This window comes from Myodes glareolus, chromosome 7, assembly GCF_982192425.1.
Source record: "Myodes glareolus chromosome 7, mMyoGla1.1, whole genome shotgun sequence".
NCBI classification, from domain to species: domain Eukaryota; kingdom Metazoa; phylum Chordata; class Mammalia; order Rodentia; family Cricetidae; genus Myodes; species Myodes glareolus.
The window spans coordinates 81,494,754-81,500,595 of NC_142032.1; positions in this window are offsets into that span (position 1 = coordinate 81,494,754).

Here is a 5,842-nt window from a genome sequence, read left to right on the forward strand (position 1 = left end):
AGTGAATTCAAAATGCACTGGCGTACTGGGAGGTGGTGGGGTGTAGGAGGAGAGGCCTGGCTGGAGGAAGCAGATCAGCAGAGAACATGGTCTGCAAAAATGTACTTTGTTCCCACCCCCTCCTAAATCTCCTCCTTGCTTCCTGGATACCTGAGCTGGACAGCTCGGCTCCTCTGAGCCCCCATAATCAGGATATTCTATCCTGCCTTAGACCTGAAGCAGCCGGGCCATGGTGGACAGAAGCCCAGAGATGCCTTCCCTTCCTTCAGTTGCTGTCTCAGGCATTCTGTCACCGGGATGAAAGGCTGATTAGCATGGCTGTTCTCTTCACAGCGGAGTTCTTAATCATTTTACCTTTGCCCTTGACCCGTGGTTAATGCTCCCCCCCTTAGCGGCTCTGAAATCCTTTCTGTTCTGTTCCCTATAGCCAATTAGCGTTGCCTGTGAGTGTTTAGTTAATCTATCTATACCCCCAGTATAGATCATTTGGTCCATCCAGTTTATCTTTTATAGTGCAGCCACAAATTCCAGGACACTGGTCACCTGCAGAATGACTTATCACGTCTTTCATCAGGCACAGTCCTCTGAGCCGTCAGCTGTGACTAGGAGCAGAGGCATGTTCAGAACACAGTGATGTCCCCTTTGTGTGACAAAGCAGTCTATGAGCTAAGCGTGAAGGAGATGGGCTCAAGAGATGATTGAGGAAAGCAATATTTCCCTGGGGACGTCTCTTACCAAACTTCTAAATTGAAAACACCTTGGATTAAAAATGTGTGTGTTTGTGTGTGTGTGTGTGTGTGTGTGTGTGTGTGTGTGTGTGTGCTTACCTATGTATTTGCACATGTGAAGTCAATGTGAAGTCAACTTTGGGTATGCTCCTCTATCACTTTCTACCTTATATTTTTAAAGGTAAAAAGAAGGGGCTGGAGAGATGGCTCAGAGGTTAAGAGCACAGGCTGCTCTTTCGGAGTTCGATCCCCAGCAAACACATGGCGGTTCACAATCCTCTATAATGAGTTCTGGGGCCCTCTTCCAGTGTTCAGGCATACAAGCAGATAGAATACTGCATACATAATAAATAAGTAAAAAAAAAAAGGAAAAAGTGTGTGTGTGTGTGTGTGTGTGTGTGTGTGTGTGTGCGTGCATCCATGCACATGTGTGCATGTGTATGTTTATAATGAGAAGGGAAGCAGTGTGGGAGGTTCTGTATGGGTGATGCATGCTATGGCACATGTGTGGATGTCAGAGGACAGCCTGTAGGAGTTGGCTCTCTCCTTTTATCATGTGGGTACTAGGGAACAAACTCAGGTCATCAGCCTTGGGTGCAAGCTCCTTTACCCGCTGAGCCAACTTGCTGGTCCTCTCTTCTTGAATTTTTGAGACAAGATCTCCAACTGAACCTGGAGCTTGCTATTTTTGTTAGACTTGTTAGTCACTAAGCCTGCAGGGTTTGCCTGTCTCTGTCCCCGTGGTACTGGAGTTAAAGATGTATATCACTATGCCTGGCATTTATATGGGTGCTGGGAATCTTACGACAGATCATAAACTCTCAAATGACCTCTGATTAAATGAATCCTCTCAAGGTCTAAAGCCAAAGTCCTCACTATGCCTATGAACTCGTGCCCTCCAGACCACCTACAAATTCATCCTCTGGATCCAGGTTCCATTGCTGGCTTCACCTGATGCCGCTCTTGTTCCTAGTCTGTTCTTCAGGATTCCTGGATTTTATTTTATGGTGCGGGAGAATTGTCTGTATTCTGTCAATCATTTCTTAAATAAATGCTGTTTGGCCAGGCAGAAAGTATAGGTGGGAAAACCATACAGGAAGTAGAGGTGATGCAATGAGAACAGGAGAATTCTGGGAAGGAGGAAGTTGATTCCTCCAAGTCCTGCGCAGATCACTGAGGAAGCAGCATGTGACCTGCCAGTTGAAAAAGGTACTGAGCCATATGGCTAAAATAGATCAGAATAATGGGTTAATTTAAGTCATAAGAGCTAATAAGAAGCCTGAGCTAATGGGCCAATCAGCTTATAATCTTATGGAGTCCTCCATAAGATTAACAAAAAAAATATTTTGTTTGTGTTTCAACAAATAAAACTTACCTGAAGAACAAAGTGCAGCACTAAACTACTAGAGCCCAGGGAGTGGTGGCACACACCTTTAATCCCAGGACTCAGGAGACAGAAGCAACTGAATCTCTGCTAGTTCAAGGCCACCCTGGGCTATAGAAGATGGAAATCTGTCTAAAAGAGAAACAGTTCACACAAAGATGAGCCTAGCACTTGGGATCCTATGCCTTTAATTCCAACACTAGGGAGATGGAGACAGGAGTGATATGGCTGGGCAGAGAGAGGAATATAAGACAGGAGGAGACAGGAGCTCAGTGCAGTCTGAAATGTAGTCAGGAGATGCAGTCTGAGGACAGAATCGTTCCTTCGGTCTGGGCATTGGTAGAGGTAAAACAACTCTCTAGTAGCTGGCTGTAGCTTTGGTGCCTGTCATGGAACTAGCTCTTGTAGACCAGGCTGGCCTCAAACTCACAGAGATCCACCTGCCTCTGCCTCCCTAGTGCTGGGATTAAAGGCATGTGCCCACCACCACCTGGCTTGCTTCTCTGATCTTTAGGCAAGCTTTATTTGTTAAAACACAAACAAAATATCACTATACTATCTTTTAGGTCTGATCCTAGTATTAATTTCTTTTCTTGACCACCCGCTAACTTGGGAGACTTTGTTTATATCCCTCTGCACTTTGTTTGGTATGTAGTCCTTTAATGGAGCAGGAAACCATTATAAACAATGTAGAATTGCTATGCTTCCTGAACACCGTCCCCCATACCAGACGGAGAGTGCTGTAAGGAGGGAGGTCATGACTATTGAAAACATGGCTGCTCTGAAGTAGTTGGATCCAGGGATGATTGAGGAAAGTGATATTTCCCTGGAAACATCTCTGACCAAAGTTCTGAAAACAGATAATACGTGTTGGAGTTTCTTATGTATCTTGGATTAAAATGTGTGTGTGGCCAGTGGTAGTTGCTTGGTAAGTGCTGAATGGTAAAACAGCTCAGTAGATAAAGACATTCACTGTTAAGATGACCCGAGTTCTGTCCCTGGAATCCACATGGTAGAAGGAGCAAATTGACTCTTGCAGATTGTTCCCTGCTTTCCACATACATGTCATGACACAGCCCCACATTCCTTTTATGGGATAGGGAACCACTTAAATAAAATAAATAAAAATAAATTAAATAATAAGTAATGGCTGTATGAAGGAATGCATGCCAAGAAGCAGAGGCTATGTGTGCCAGGGCTCACTGTGGTAAAGACTGCACAGGAAGCATGGGCCTTGATCTTGGCTTGAATGGAGAGGTTTGGGGAGGGGGAAGTGAAAACATTGCAAGTCAGTCCAAGATTTATTAATAAGGCAAGGAATCAGTGTGATGTAGCCAGGGTACCATGACACAGTGGCCTGACCAGAACTGGGGTGAGTGGATTTGAAGAGGAGGATCCTCGTGGAAAAGTATAATCTTGAGAACAATATGAAATAGTAATACACTATGTTTTGTTATTTTTTTGAAACAGGATCTTGTTGTATAGCCCAAGATTGTCTCATACTCACAGTCCCCTGCTTCCATCTACCCCTGGCTGAGAGTGGAGGTGTATACCATCACACTTGAAGAATGGCTTTTGTTTATCTGGATGGTGCTGACACTTGAAGAATAGCTATGCTTATGTGGACGGTGCTCACACTTGAAGAATAGCTATGTTTATATGGATGGTGCTCACACTTGAAGAATGGCTGTGTTTATGTGGATGGTGCTCACACTTGAAAAATAGCTGTGTTGATATGGGTGGTGCTCACATTTGCAGAATGGCTGTGTTTATATGGATGATGCTCACACTTGAAGAATGGCTATGTTTGTATGGATGATGCTCACACTTGAAGAATGGCTATGTTTGTATGAATGGTGCTCACACTTGAAGAATGGCTATGTTTGTATGAATGGTGCTCACACTTGAAGAATTGCTTGTGTTTATATGGGTGGTTTGATATATCAATTTCTTTTCCAAATGACTTATGACTATGAACTCAATCCCCCTAACAAACCCATTCGAGTGCTGTTTTTTAACTTTATTGATTGATCAGTTGATTAATTGGTTGTAGTGATTGGGGATTCAGCTCGGAACCTTGTGGGTTCAGGCACAGCTGCACAGTGTGGTGCTTAAATACCAGGACATGCAAGATTCCCCTCTAGAAAGGGCAAAACATCTATTCTCAAGGTGGGGGGAGAAGACTGCACACTAAAAAATGGACAAGAGCGGGCGGTGGTGGCACACACCTTTAATCCCAGCACTCGGAGGCAGAGGCAGGAGGATCTCTGAGTTTGAGGCCAGTCAGGTCTACAAAGAGTTCCAGGACAGTCAGGACTACACAGAAAAACCCTGTCTTGAAATTTTTTTTTAAAAAAAAGACAAAAAGCCCAGGGTTCTGGTTCTGAGGGTGGGAGAATAATGTTACTGGTCTAGAAACAACGAGTTGGGGAAAGGAGCCAGGTTTAGTATAGAGGAGATGGAGTAACCAGGAAACCTCTGTGATGGCTACTGCATTGGCTGTGGGGTCAGACAGGCATGGATCGTCCTTCTACATTGCTAGGTACTTTTAAGTTTCAACTCTATCCAATGGTTTAATAGTAACAGCCTCAAAGGTTAAGACTCGACTGGACAAAACAGGTGACGCTTGTAACATGGTGCTTATAATGGAAGGTGGAGGATTGGTGAAGGGAAAGTTGTGTGGGGTCATATATATGTGTGTGAGTGTGTGTGTGTGTGTGTGTGTGTGTGTGTGTGTGTACATGTGTGGGAGTGTTCGTGCACATGTGTGTGCATACATGGAGAAGCCAGAGAATAACCTCTGACGTTGTTTCTCAGGAGTCATCTACCTTGTCTTTTTGAGACAGGGTTTCTTGTTGGCCTGGGGTTTGCCAGTTGGCTTGGCTGTCTGGCGAGCAAACTCCAGGGTTTCTCATTGACCTGGGGATTGCCAATCCTAGTTCACTCCAGGAATCCCTCTGTCTTCTGACCTTGTAGGTGAGGACCACTGCATGTGGAGTTTTAACTTGGGTTCTGGAAATTGAACTCTGGTGAACAACAACCACTTTACCAACTCAACCATCTCCTCAACCCTTCTCATGGGGATTTTGATAAGAGTTGACCAGGATCCCAACTACAACCTGGGGATGATCTTAGTGTGCACTTGATGCTGGTCAGCTGAGCAGACTTCGGGAAAGGTCTCCGAAGGCTCCCAGTGTCAAATCTCTGCAGGGGGAAGCCTGGATGGTCCAGAGGGTCCTTCGGGGAGTAAGGTGCCTCCAGCTCACTCACTGGCTTTGTATAATCGCTTTATGCTGATGCTCAGGGCCAGCCTGCAACTTGTGAACCCCTGACCTAGACTCCCCAATCTTGACTAACTCCTGGTTCCTACAATGGTCTGAAGCAGCTGACCCCTCCTCACAGTGTCTGTCACCTAACCTCTCTAGTCACCAGATCCTGTCCTCCCAAGGATCTGTCTACAGCTGCCTGTGGAGGGAGGTCTCAGCATTACATCACCAAGGCAGACCTGTTTCCCTTTCTCTTTCCGTTCCCGCTGATTAGGGCAAGGAAAGAGGTAGCTTCCTGAGCTAGCCTCTCCTTACCACTCCCAATACCTTGGTGATACACTTCTGATGAAGGGGAGCTGCAGGGGCAGTAACAGTGAGAAGGCAGCATGACTATTTTATTTCTATCTGCTACCATTTGCTTATTTGAATTAATTCCACTTTCCTCTTTCTAGTAGATAGACTGT